Source organism: Lissotriton vulgaris, chromosome 7 (genome assembly GCF_964263255.1).
Source record: "Lissotriton vulgaris chromosome 7, aLisVul1.2, whole genome shotgun sequence".
In the NCBI taxonomy this organism is placed as follows: Eukaryota; Metazoa; Chordata; class Amphibia; order Caudata; family Salamandridae; genus Lissotriton; species Lissotriton vulgaris.
Genome location: NC_141695.1, coordinates 1,722,199,217 through 1,722,212,732, shown reverse-complemented (window position 1 = coordinate 1,722,212,732; position 13,516 = coordinate 1,722,199,217). Strand labels below are relative to the sequence as shown.

At 50.2% G+C, this 13,516-nt stretch overlaps 1 protein-coding gene across 1 annotated transcript in view; it reads left to right on the top strand.

The window, feature by feature from the left end:
• Positions 1 to 13,516, top strand: part of GPR162 (G protein-coupled receptor 162) — a 52,111-nt gene that overhangs the window by 12,475 nt on the left and 26,120 nt on the right. The window lies entirely within an intron of this gene.

The following is a 13,516-nucleotide window of genomic DNA, read 5'->3' as shown; positions in this document are numbered from 1 at the left end:
ACCACTCATGTACAGAGTTGATACTCGATTGGTTCCACAGATGTTTAGAATACTACCTCCAGAGTCAATCACCTGTACACGTCAAGCTGTATGCTGTTCCATTTCAGGAACCATTCTTATGGACTTATGGCGAGGGAGCGATTGAGTATCGACGAGTGGTGTGTAAATTTTGCATAATTTGCTATCGCATAATTATGTGAGAACGCAGAAAAATTACGCGAATTGTAAATCCTTAATTTTGTGCTATATTTTAGTGCAAAATGCATCCTCATGTCAAACTTTGTTGCAAGGCGCATTTAACCAAAGTACTGTGAACAATATCTGCTCAGGTTCTCTTGTTCCCTAGCATTCCAGTACATTTTTACCTTCGATGGTTACATTCACACACATTTTTCTAACAGTGAATGGTGCATAATTACGTGAAGTGGCGTAACGGCATAATTTTGTGATTGTCACATAAGATTCGTAACTCGAAATTCCAAAAATGATTTGCATTACATCAGTGTAAGTTCAATTTCACCTAAGCCTAGTACCACAGACAGTTCTGATATTAAAATATATTCACTGAAAAAAACACAGTTAAACTTTATGATTCTGACACAAATTAAAAAATTACTGAAGCTCTCCAGTTACGGTTTCCAATGTGCACAACACATCTCGTAACTTGTGGTGCCTACCATGTTGCTTTCTTGATGTCTATATGTTTGTTTTCATGCTGTTGGCAAATTTGTGTTTTGACCATGACAGGTTGCACAAGTCATGGCGTCCGTAGGAAACCATAACTAGCAAACTTCAGTGGTTTTACATATTTGACCCAGACCCATAACTAAGGCCCTCATTATGATGGCCGTTGGTTGGCGTGCCGACCGCCATCGCATGGGGCTGGAGACCGTCCGACACTGAGTCGTCGGTCCCACCCGCCCTATTACGAGGAGACTGACAGTAAGGTGGTCGGAAAATGCTTTTTCTACTGCGGCTCGTGCTGCTGCCCAGGAAAAGGGCAGCAGTAGAAAAAATCACTTTGTACACATCTATGCACCGTATGCCAGGCACCATGTGGTGCCTGGCATACGGCATATGGATGTGCGGGGTGGGGAATTAGCAGATTGCAGTTTGCTATTTTAAACTTTTATTTCCGTTTTACTTGGTTATTTGACCCTGGTTTTAATCGCCCCTTACTTGCACCATAATCGGCCCCCGCACCGCCGTTTGGGCGGGTCTGGTTCTGGGGTGGGTGCCCTGTTCGATTTTGGCCGCCATCTTGGAGTGGGGTGAGTGGATTGAGGCGTCTCTACCTACCAGCGCTTTAGTGCGCATGAGCCGCCTGGGAACACCTATTTAAGGCGACTCCCTCCTGATACTGCCCCCTGACAAGGTAGCTGTAAGCTGTGTGAGCGCTTCGCGCGCATTATTGAAATTTGCTATTTTAAACTTTTATTTCCGTTTTACTTGGTTATTTGACCCTGGTTTTAATCGCCCCTTACTTGCACCATAATCGGCCCCCGCACCGCCGTTTGGGCGGGTCTGGTTCTGGGGTGGGTGCCCTGTTCGATTTTGGCCGCCATCTTGGAGTGGGGTGAGTGGATTGAGGCGTCTCTACCTACCAGCGCTTTAGTGCGCATGAGCCGCCTGGGAACACCTATTTAAAGCTCCTCCCCTAGCGCAGCGGGATCGCGCAGCGGGCGTGTCCTCGCGTGGCCGGAGTCGTGCCAGAGTCCTGCCCGTCTGCGCCCGTCCGCGCTAAGGACGCGCTGGACGTCGCGGGATTCTGGTTAACGACTAGTATTCCATCTTAGTGCCGCCATGCTGACATATTCGCGGGAGTGCCTGTTTGCTATCGGTCAGGTAAGCCGTAGTTGTACCCTTCCACCGGTACATCCATTGCGAGGCCCGTACCATTGCCCTTGTAATGGGTGGGCTCTTGACTCTCCGAGTCCTCTCCCTAGAATTAACTCCCCGGCGACCCGCCGCATTACAGATTTCCCTTCCTCCTTGCGGATCCTGAACCTGAATGTCAGGTCAGCGCTGAAACATTATCAGAACATCTTTGACCTTATTGAGGAGGAAGCTCCGGACATATTTGCCATGACTGAAACCTGGCTTCAGGATGCGGATACTGCTATTTCAAATCTAGCCTGCCCACCCGGCTATTCTATGTACACCTTGAATAGATTGTCCAGAGGTGGGGGTATAGCTTTAGTAGTAAGGTCCACTTATTCCTGTGTCTGGAGTGCCCTAAATATCCCTGGGTGTGAAAGTGCCTTGTTCAAGGTCTCTGTCAGCCCTGAGTTTACGCTTTCCGGGATGGTCGTTTATCGTCCGCCCGGCAGCGATGTGGTGTTTAGAAATGCTTTCCCCGACATTGTTGGCCCTTTGGTCGCAGACTGTGCCAACTTCTCCATCATGGGTGATTTAAATCTGCATTTCGACACCCTCTCAGGCCTGACAGTGCGCTCCATCTCCTCTGACCTAGAGGCCTTTCAACTTCCCCAGATGGTCTCCCAGCCTACCCATTCGGGGGGGCATATTTTAGATCCCTTGTTTACCAATCTGTCGGGGACTAAAATCACCTCTATCTTACCGGTGGAATGGACAGACCACTTCTTGGTGTCCATTCTTTGCCCTGTCTCAGCCACCCCCTCCATCTCCTCGGCTAGGCGGGTACAGAAGAGGGCCTGGAAGAAACTTAGGTTAGAAGATTTTCATCTTCTTCTACTAGAGGAGCCGCTGGGTCCTTTGACGGATGTAGAAAAGGGGTATGACCTCTTTTGTTCCTGGATCACTAGGGCCTTGGACTCTCTGATACCCATTGTATCGACTAAAATCAACTCTAGAGAGTCGAGTCCCTGGTACGATGGCGCCCTTCGTGCCCTGAAGGGTGCCTGTAGACGGGCTGAGAGGGCCTGGAGGAAGACCTATGGGGCTGATTTAAAAGCTGAATATGCCAGGTCCGTTAAGCTCTACCATCGGGCTATCTGTCGAGCTCGAGCGGCTTTTTATGCCGCAGAATTCCGGAACAGTACTAATCCGTCAAAAGCCATTTTTAAGGCCGTAAAAGATCTCATGGCAAAGCGGACTACCTCTACGACCGTAAGTTCCCTTTCCCACTGTGAATCCCTTGCTTCTTATTTCCTGGGGAAAGTCCAAGCTATTTATCGGACATTCCCTAGCATAGGGTCCGGTCGGGAAAGCACCAGTGGGACTCCCCATCAGACTACTCTGCTTGTCTTCCCCCCCCTTACCTTGGACGGGTTTGATAAACTTGCGTTGCAAGTCAAATCTGGATCCCCATCTGATCCAGTAAGGCCTGCTCTCTTTCGAGATCAGGCTTTTATGGGACGTTCAGTTGTATGTTCCCTTGTTAACCTTTCCTTGGAAACGGGAGTAGTTCCAGCTAAGTGGAAGCAAGCTGTGGTGTCCCCAATTATCAAAAAGCCCTCCCTGGACCCGTCCGAGCCTGAAAGTTATCGCCCCATTTCGTTGCTACCCTGGCCAGCTAAGATCACAGAGGCCCATGTCAATCTGTCCCTGTCTGAACATCTTGTACGGACGAATGCCCTCGACCCCACACAAAACGGCTTCCGTGCTGGTCACAGCACGGAGACCGCGTTACTTGTGATGGTGGAACATCTCAGTGCAAGGTTGGATGCTGGTCAAACGGCGGCGCTTATATTGTTAGACCTTAGCGCCGCCTTTGACACGGTAGACCACAGCATCCTCCTGCATCGGCTTGAGGAGACTGGCATTGGCGGTCAGGCGTTGCAATGGTTCCGCTCCTTTCTAGATGACCGCTCCTTCTGTGTTGCCATCCCTCCCTTCAAGTCCAATTTCCAACCGCTGGCCATGGGGGTTCCGCAAGGGTCCTCGCTGAGTCCCACGTTGTTCAATCTTTACGTGAGACCGCTGGCTGATGTCGCTAGGCAGTGGGGCCTAACTTTGGTCTCATATGCCGACGACACACAGCTGGCGGTTACTCTCAGCGGGGACGCGGAGATTGAGGCCCCTAGGTTTCAGTCTGGACTGAAGGCGGTGGCCAGCTGGTTGACAGGCAACTGTCTCCAGCTAAATGCCACAAAAACGGAGGTGATGGTTGTCGGTAAGGGAGTGGAGATGTGGGGTGACCAATGGTGGCCTTCAGAGCTGGGACCCACTCCGACCCCGGTACCGGAGGTGAAAAACCTGGGGGTCTGGCTGGATGCGGGCCTTTCCTTTGTAGGGCACACTAAAAAAACTGCGGCCTGTTGTTTGGACTGCTAAGGGGCTTGAGACCTGTTCTCAAGTTCTTTGACGCCCCGACCAGGCAGCTAGTGATCCAGGCAACTATCATCTCTCGCCTGGATTATGCTAGCTCTCTTCTGGCTGGGGCCAACCAGGCCGAGTTAACCCGTTTGCAGCGGGTTCAGAATGCTGCGGCTAGGGCGATTGTTGGCTTGCCCAGATTCAGCTCGGTGGCAAATGTCCTTCGTTCCCTACACTGGCTCCCTGTAAGGAAGCGCATCCTCTTTAAGGTTCTGTGCCTTGCCTTTAAGATTCTGAGAGGTATAGGCCCGGAAATCTTATCTAGCTGTCTCTCCTTTTACGTTCCCACCCGTACCCTCCGTTCCCAGGGCTTGGCCCTTGCTGTAGTCCCCAGATTCAGGCTCAGTCGCATGGGAGGCCGCTCGTTTAGTGTAAAAGCTGCGTCAGCATGGAACTCCCTTCCTGTTGAAATTCGCCTGCTGGAGGACCTCTTGACTTTCCGGAGGGCTATAAAAACATTCCTGTTTTAGCTGCTTTTATGTTTTTCCATTTTTCCTGTTGTGTTATGTTCTACCTTGTCTCTGCGCCGGGACGCTCCTTGGCTGGAGTATCTGTGCGCATAATAAATTAATATAACATAACATAACATAACAGTGATCCCTGTATGGGACCCCCCACAGTCTGCCTTTTCATGGCAGTCTGACTGCCATGAAAAGCAGGCGCGGCCGGTTCAGAAAAGAGTGGTGGAAGGGGGCAGGGGGAAGTCAACTGGTGACAGAATAGGTAAAATATAATAAAAAAATTAATAAACTCGGCAATACGGTGAACTCAATTTAAGTGGTTTTATTAATCTTTTTATTTCATTTTACATATTCCATTGTCTGTTACCCCCCGCCCCATCGCTTTTACTTGAACCGGCCGCGCCACGTGAAAAGGCTGTCGGAAAGGGACATCCTAATCCCTACGTCGGTGCCTGCTCAGACACCGCCTCCATTGTAGGGGTAGAATACCGACCTCCGCCCAACGGGATCTTGGAACCTGTCAGAGGTGACAGTCTTTCCCCCCGACCTCTCCGGTCCGACCGGCAGTCGGACAGATGACCTGGATGTCGGGTGGACCACCGCCGGTGGACCGTTGGTGGCAGCCCACCCAACATCAAAATGAGACCCATTATTTTTAACTGTTTTCATCAGTGAACTTCATTAGCTTTTTTAAGCTGCACCTATTTTCCAATCACTACTGCAGATGGTCTTTGGCAGGGCGCCATAGGATTGGCTGCCCCACGCCCTTCGCCTATTGCACGGTTGGCAGGTAACTCATGCTGTGCACAGCCTTTGGACATGTGCATTGGGAGCGGGTCGCAGGGCCTGGCCTGTGGCAAGGCTCTATGCCCTACAGGCTGCCGATACCAATGCTCGCTCTTCCCTGTATTTGACCGTGCACAAGGGGAGCAGGGGCGTAACTCGGGCCCCCGCAGCCGTGGTGCGGGGGGGCCCCAAGCTCCAGGGGGCCCCCTCGGCACTGCACTCTGGCCCGAGAGCTCCTTGTAGAGCCCGAAGGGGGTCCCTCTAAGTACCGTGCATGAAGGCCCCCTCAATTTTCGTTATGCCAGTGAAGGGGAGTTGGGTAGACGATGCGGCCTGTGGCCAGCCAGTCCTTCCAATCCATTCATGAGAGGGGAAGCCCATGGCACAAGGCCTTTGGCCGTGCGCTGCAGGACTTGAACACAAGACCAGACTGTTGCTAGGTCCCACGCCCACCCGCTGTGGGCAGCCAACCCACGCTATGCAGGGCCTTCAGCCATTCGCAGGGGAAGGCAGGAGAATGGCCAGGCCCTGCACCCAATCCACAGAGGGGAGGCAAGCCGCACTGCGCATGACCTTTGGCCAAGCAATGCAGAGCTTGGCTGCAAGGCCTGACCTGCGTCCAGGTCCTACACCCAACCTGCCATTGGCAGACAACCACCACCACTGCACACACCCCAAAGCCACGCTCAGGATGGATTGGGTGTGAAACCCCAACAAATTATAAGGGTTCCCTTTTTGGGGGGTTGGTGAATCAGACTTGCAAATCCCACAACTTCTTTGCCTTTTTGAGCAAAGGAAAGGGCCTTTGAGTGTCCCTCACTGCAGCCAGGTGTGTTCCAGGTGTCCCTCCCTACCGCTTTGTGGGCCCTTGTTTGATAATGATCACAACACGGGGACTGTGCCTCACATTCTGAAATGGCTGATGGGGAGGAAATGTCTGTCCGCAGGATCCCAAATGTTGAAAAAGGTACAGGCAGAAGACCTTTTCCGAAGTTGCCCGGCGTTAGCCGCCTCTATACCCACTCAAGTTTACCAAACACAGAGGCAGGCGCTGGAGACTGGAAGGCAGGAAACAGAAGTTTTATTCTCTCCGGAGGAGAAACACATCAGTTCGGACAGCAAGTATCGTCACGAGGTGCTCTAACCGCATCTCTGAGGCCTGGCCTCTTATACACAAGTTTATGATCTTTATTGCATGTAACACATTCTTGCAATGCTTTGAAGTATGAGAGGACATCCTCGGAATCTCCCCTTCAGGCCCGTTCCCACACACATTTACAGTTGAAGTCCCACCCCGGTCACAACAGGTGATGATTATCGCGCAGCTGGACATTCCGCCGATTCACGGAATGTGTGGGGTTGATCGGATCTCATAGGGTGGGGGCTTTGATCAATTTGAGGGTCCTTTAGTGGGGGAAGCTTCCTACGGTACGGGGGGGCAATAAACAGTATCCGCAGGGCCAGGTGGTGGTCTGGGAACGAGGAAGACAAATGGGCACACAGGAAAAGGGGTTTGTATCAAAGGACCTGGGACCATGAAAGGGATGAAGGGAGGTGTCGCGCTGGGAACAGGATAGGATTCCGAGGCAGAGCCGCACAGATGGGGAGGGTTTATGGCCCATGCATGAGAGAGCGGGGGTGACCAGTGCGTGGGGGGTGCTTGTGAGGGCGAAGAGCCGTGGTGGGGGTCAGTGGCGTGCAGAGGGTGGTTCTGACCAAGGTACCTAAAATGGCGGGTGTGCACGACAAAGAGTGTGGCATCGGGAGAGAAGGCAAGATGGCGCAGATAATGTTTACCAAACCGTATTAATTTTCCACAGTCCTCCCTTTAACATTCCTAAGACATCTTGCTGGCCTATTTCCTATCCATGTCTACTGTGGCAGTCATAAGTAAAGAAGTAGGGACCCAGGTGCAGGAGCTGTGCATAAACATTACATTTAAAATCTTTCATCTTAGGAGGCGGGCCCACCGTTAAGCTCGTTGCAGGAAAGTCATAGTAATGCAATATCGGACAGAAAGGATTCTGCAGTGAGAGCGTTGGGTACATTTCATTAGACGCTTATAGTCATTCGGAATATGAACTGATGGGTTATTACATATGTAAGTTCATTTTGTACTTGGTTGGAGCATAATCAATACAATGGTAGCTGGGAGAGAAATGAGACGTAGTAAAAACGATAACCAGGGGTGTCATTGTTCGAAGAGGAGGGGTGTTGCTTTTTCCAGTGTCTTATTGTCGTGGACCATTATTAGTGAGTTCTCAGCATTCTTTGTCGTTTTCTGTTGGTACTGTTGAGCACCGGCGGTGGAGCTATGCGTCCAGCTCTATTCCAGGTCCTGCGTTGCAGGGCATGACCTTTTCTTCGTGTTTCCGGTCACAAAGGTCCTTTTTTTCGCCCTGTGTCCTAACTATTCTTTCACGGGTACCTTAGACAGGGCACCCAAGTTTCATTTTAGTTCGCAACAAAAACCCTATTCTATCTGATTGCAGTTTTTCTTTCTCGAGTCGATTGTCAAAGAGTTCAGGTGGAAGAAGAGGGTGTGTGAGCGGTCCTTAGGGTAGGTCGGAGGAAGAGGGGATGGAGCAGGGCCAGATCGGGGACAGACCAGGGGGACGAAAAATTTCAGGTAGGTGGGCCCATGATCGGGCTCAGAGGGCGGGGACTTTCGGCATTTTGTTGATCATCGAACAGGGGCATCAGGTCAGCCCTTTCCTTTCGTTTGGTCGGAAACAATGCCTCGTCCTGCGACTCCTTACTGTTGCGGTCCCGCCTTGGTCAAAGTCGCAGATGTTCCACGATCAGCAGTCAGGCCGCGTGCTCCCACATCCGGTCTCTCTCTCCTCCGACGGTGGTACCCTTAAATGAGTTTGAAAAGACAGTCTTTAGAGAATTGGCAGTAGAAGGTAATCACATAAGTCTATTTCTCTCCCAACTCCAAGCAACTGGGGAAACATCCGTTACACGGGGGTTTACGACCAACGTATAAATAATTGTTGATAGGTTTGCTGGATTCCCTACAACTTTCCTTCGTATCTTATTTCTTTGGCGTTTGTTGGTATTACATTCATTGTCGTGGTACGAGGTCTGATACCTACTCACTGCATTTGTTCATTACAGTCACATTAGTTCTTCTGGCAGAGACCCATTTTTCTAGTACGAGTCTTACAAAGCTACAACGCTCTTCAGGGCTTTGTATTTTACGAAAAAGTGCAACGTGCTATCACCATAGTCAGATGGGTGTCTTTCTGAGGAATGAACATAGGCTAAACAATTTTCCATTTTAACAATGCATCTTATCTTTCAGCTAAACATTTTACTTTCAACAGGGCTTACTGCAACAATTTCTTCATTTCGATCTAATCTTAACTTCGCAAACATCATTCTAATTTCTACATAGTTTCTTACAACCTGGCTACTTCAAAAAAAACGGGGGGCTTGCGATAACTATTCGACTCATCCTTGGGGTGACCAGGGTCTTATGGAAAACAACTAGGAACATAGCAAACTGGGGTGAGGGGCTATCGTCTTGCTTCGAGTCGCAAGGGCGTTATCTAGCAGGAGGCTACAGTTCAGTTGGTAAGCGTTCAGGGACATTTCTCAAATTCTAAACTTTGTAGCTTGTTCATCAACGAATCATTTCTAGGAACAACGGCTGGCCTGGGTCAGCCGTAAGTCGACCCATCTCTTACAACCAGGGGTGAGCCACATTTTTCAAACTCTCGTTCGGGGCGGCTGATACAAAACTGGGGGCGTTCTGGGAAGACGGGGATGCTTCGATCACTTTTACTGTTTGGGTATTGAGACAATTCGGGACGGGGAAGGTCGTGTACCTGAGGCATTTTACCATAGAAGCCACTGACATGTAGTTCCCTGATTACGGGTCAGATTAGGGAACCTCAGTCGTCTTACCTGTCCTTTCCCTTTTGGCCAATTTAGGTTTCATCAATTTTTAGCAGAAAGGAGAGGTAGTATCATGGTATCAATGTGATTTTATTTTGGACAAATTTGTTCAAATACTTGCGGTATTTGGAGCCAATTGGGTGGTGCACCAGGGATGGGGGTTCGCCAATTAGGTGCCGGTCGTTAGGAAGAGTGGGAGTGTAGAAGAGAGAGAGAGAGAGAGAGAGAGAGAGAGAGAGAGAGAGAGAGAGAGAGAGAGAGAGAGAGAGAGATGTGCAACAATAGGCTAAACAGCACACGTGCAACATGGGGAGTGGCCGTGTACCAAGATAGGCTATTCAGCGCATTACACAACATGAGACATTACAGGTCTGTGTTAGTATTTAGAAAGCATGCAGTTTTGGACGGACGAGCATTAGGCCGGGTACAGAGGGACATGCATTGAGTAAAAAGCACCATTGTGTCGCACTTCTCGCACTCTCGGTCCTTTGCCTAGTTAAGTCAATGCTTCAGTCACACAGAAAACATTTTCTCATAGTTTCAGACATACATGACATGTGCTCATTCACGCAACACGGGTTAGGGGTGATCGCGTCTCATCATATCATACAACTATTGGCTCTTTCGTTACAAGAGTAGTTTGTGGGTGTCTTTAGGTGCCACCTTGCAGCGTGAGTCCACTTCATACATCAGACATGGCGTGGCTTCAGATCTTCACTATACCTCAGTCGGGTTTCCAATGTAACCTGTAGAGGGAGGAAAAGAGGGGAAGGGAGGGGGACAACATTCAAGCATATCACATGTACGGGCACGAAAGTCCTTTACTTACCACCTACTCGTCTTATCCCCTCGGGATATAATCCCTGAGGTCTTGGTTTCCGAAGCCAGGGGGCGGGCAGTGTGGTAAGGATGGCAAGCGATAGGTTGTCCATGAGGGAGACGGTCCGAGTGTGGCATTATAGGTCGTGTGTAGGGAAACGTTAAAAAATCAGAGGCGCTTAGTGCAAGGTATCTGGTTGGTAGATGTATCTAGCTATCGGGATCCTTAAATCATTCCCAATGCTGTGATGTCCTAAGGCCTATCGGCTCTTCGGCCAACCCTGTTCCCCAGTACCTTTGAGTATCATACCTTTATAACATTTTATCATTTACACCGCTTCACTTTACCCGTTCTCAGAAGTCGAGGTCCTTCTTCATGCGTTTGTTCCTGGGTCGGTCGCACATTTGGGGGCAACGTATCGTGCCTTAGATTTGATCATTAATCCGGGGCTGAGCAACCATCTTCTAATAACCTTAAAAAGAGAACAAAACAGGTCGTACAGAAAAAACCTTCCCGCTGATCCCACATTTACAAAAGTATGCGATACCTGTTCATAGTTTGAAAAACCTTTATTTACACGATTTGATCAGCATGTAAATATGAGAGTGCAATCGTATTTGGCCGGACGCGGCGTTGGTTGAAGCACGTACAGTAGGGGGGCTATTTTGCAGCATTAAAAAACATTTAAAAAGGGTTTGTTTTGTTATTTGCAGGAAGCTAAAAACGTCTTATCAATAGTTGAAGGATCAGGGGGCATTCGTTTCATAATTGGAAGCATAGTTAGACTAGTTGCAATCAAATTTCCTAGATGCATACCGTGGGCGTGTGTCATAAGCGACGTTATGGATCAGTTACAATAATATCATAATAAATCGTACATTGAAACCAACATTTTAACGGGATCCTTTTACATGTTCGCCAAGTGAACCCTCCCCCTATTTCGTCAAGTGTACAAAGGATCATATACATATCTCAGAACATCAAGTCTTATTAGCAAAAGAAACACCACGAGGTGTTCGTTAGTTCCTATTGCCACCGGCGCCATTTTTGGGCGAGGCCGGGTTAGTCCGGAAGTAGCATCAGGGGCAAAATGTTTCCAACAACCGGCGGTTGGACCAGAGTCCTTTTCGGCAGTTCAAAACTTGTGCTAACAGAAGGGGCAGGCAATGTGGACCGTCAATCAAAAAAGGGGGGAGGGAGGTAAAATCTCCCCTACCGGGTCAAGTTGAGGTTCGGCCAGAACTTGTTCGAGTGATCAAGGCAGTTGTTCCCCACCGGAAGCCTGTAGGGGTCGAGGGCTCCTGGGACTCTTGTAGAATCTTCAAAGCTGTGGAGATGTTGTCGGAGGCAGGGGCTCGTGCCCAGGTGGGCAAGCGTCCAAGTTACGTTGCTGGTCAAAGTTATTCTAGCGGCCCAGACTCGGCTTCCAGGGGGCCCAGACGCCATTTTGAGACTCCGCAGCAGTCGCCCTTCGTCGTGTCTGCAAGAGTGGATGAGACTTCTTGGGGCGAAAAATGGGACACCGTGCCGTAGGAGCAGGACATTCGGCTTGGGGCGCTAGGGTGTAGCTGTGGCGCCTCCACCTGGGGAGGCGAGGGAGGCTCGTTCGCGCCGCCTCCCTCTCCCAGTGCACCCCACGCCGTCCCTTTGCGCGGGTCTACATGATGGCCATCATATGTCTCGTGCTGCGCAAGTAGGGCTGCTGGCCATTGTATGTCCTGTGCTGTGCAAGTATGTCCGTCGCCCGGCTGGAGGATGTCGGCGCCGGGCCGGGGCTGGGAAACCTCCACCTGGGGAGGCGAGGGAGGCTCGTTCGCGCCACCTCCCTCTCCCAGCCCACCCTGCACCAATTTTCAGCGGAGGTATTTGTAATGGCCGGACCAGGAGATACGAGGGAGGGGGTCATCTGCATTCGCCCCCTCCCCACTCGTGGCCCGGGGACGCCGCCCCAGGAAGAAGAGGATGGGGAAGGCCATTTCATGCCGGGCCCGTGGTGCCTCCTGGACATCCCACCGGCGACCTCTTCGATCGACGGCTGTCAGCAGGACCCCGCCCCACACGTGCTACGTGTGTCACCTTCCGGATGGGCGTGACCGGTGACCTGCTGCATTTCGGGAATTTCCGGAGTGGGTGTAATATGTATTGTATTGCTCCTATTAATACGGTGTTACTTTACTGGAATTAAATCTTAAATTATATAACAGAGACTTGGTTTCCTTGAATCCTTTTACTACGAGAACCTCGCTACAGTGGGGGTAGGTATTTATGCCTGGGTAATGGGGGGGTGGGGTGTCCACAAGAACAGTCTTCCTGAACGGGGGGTTGTCTATGCAGGCCTGTAATTGCTTTTGTTCACAGAGTGGGGGGGCAACAGAGAGTAATCAGTCCCATTGCACTCGAAGTTTTGAGTTCGTTAATGGAATGTATACTGATCTGTCCGAAACTACTCTGTGTGTTGTTCCTGTATGTTATCCGAATGGGTGGTTTTTGTGTTCGGGAACAGTAGCGGTAGTACGGGGTTCGTCACCTGGTAACCTAGAGCTTGCCTGGGTTTCCTGTCTTAGCGTTGTTCGACCTATGAGAAGTCAATCATGTCGCTGAAATCTGTCTGGCGAAATCTGTGCCATCGGGCGTAATCAAACGTGGTGGTTCTATCTGGCCTGTCCGTGTCAGTCTGATTCATCTTTGTCTCCCGCCTTTTCCCTTTCTGCCGGTCTGTTATTTCTGTCGGCCCTCTGCTCTTACCCGTGTTCAGTAGAGTCGGGCATTGGGCTTTCCAGTGCCCGGAATATTTACAAAAAGCACATTGATTTTGTCCTAAGTCTGTTCGTCCTGCGCGTAATGTCGGGGGATTACGTTCGGGTCGTCGTGTCTTGGGGTTGTCCTGTCGGTACATCCCTTTACACCGTTCCCTTCCTGTGTTTACTCCTTGGAACCGTGTCGCCGCTATCCCTTCCTTTGGCCTATCGGGTGCTTGGAAAGCTGTCTGTCGCGTTTCTTTACCTACTCTGACTTCGTCTCTTTCTTTTCGTTGCATTGCTTCTTTTCGCCACATACCGAGACTGTCGAGCATAATAGGCGTTGTCTTACTACTACAAAGGGCTATTTCTAACGTTTCTATTTTATCAAGGTCGAAGGATCCTATCAGTGGCCACTGTTTCTCTTGATTTTCTTTGGTATACTTGTGCCATAGCTTACTATAAGCTATAGTAACTAATCCATACTTTGTGAACATGTCTTTATTAGG